Raw genomic sequence first — 933 nt, 5'->3', positions numbered from 1 at the left:
GGGGGCAGGAGGAGAAGGGGATGACAGAGGATGAGATGGCTGGATGGCATCACTGACTTGATGGACGTGAGTTTGAGTGAACTCTGGGAGTTGGTGATGGACAGGGAGGCCTGGCGTGCTGCAATTCATGGGGTCGAAAAGAGACACGACTGAGCGACTGAACTGAACTGAACTGAACTGAAACAGCTTCTTGGCAACTTTGTATTTTTGCCATTGCAGTTAGAGAAGATTGTTTCTGTTAACATCAGTTAAAAACATTTTTAAGCTTCACTATTTCTAAGCAACAAAATTCACAAGGAGGTTCTTTTTAATCACAGAATAGACATTGTACAAAGGGTCTGATAAGTCTCTTATTACTAAATGTAAATAATTTAATAATTATAAATTACCTAGCCAAGTGTTTAACAGTAGTATTTCTCAGAGAATAATGGTTGTGGAGTATTTTACAAATGGTTCATGTAACAGATGATTTTTAATTATGCCCATACCTCAGTTCCTCCAAGTCTGTTTATATTTAGCTAAACATTCATTAAATCAAAAATAATGTTGAGAAAACACTTGAGGTCAATTGAAAGATATCATTTGAGTAAAAGAACTGGACTTGGTAACTAGGAAAGAATATAATACAATGGACCTAAAAAAGGACTCACAGCAACTCACAATTGCCAATAAGAGAAAAATTAAATGTCAGCCTGCTCTTGCTCACTAGAGTTGATCTTCTAATGGATGATACACTTGTGCCTCATTCATCCTTCCCTGCCGCCACTGAAGGTGCCTGGGAATTACCCCATAGGGTTTGATAGATTATCAGGTCTAAGAGACTAAAAAGAAATATGTAACAGTTTCACAAAATCTGATATCACAGTGAAGATTTCACAGTGAAGATAAACTGATATCACAGTGACTATGCTGGGATTGGAGGACAAAAGGACA

The sequence above is a fragment of the Bison bison genome, unplaced genomic scaffold (genome assembly GCF_000754665.1).
Source record: "Bison bison bison isolate TAMUID 2011002044 unplaced genomic scaffold, Bison_UMD1.0 scf7180017864363, whole genome shotgun sequence".
NCBI lineage: Eukaryota > Metazoa > Chordata > Mammalia > Artiodactyla > Bovidae > Bison > Bison bison.
This window is presented reverse-complemented; position numbering follows the sequence as displayed.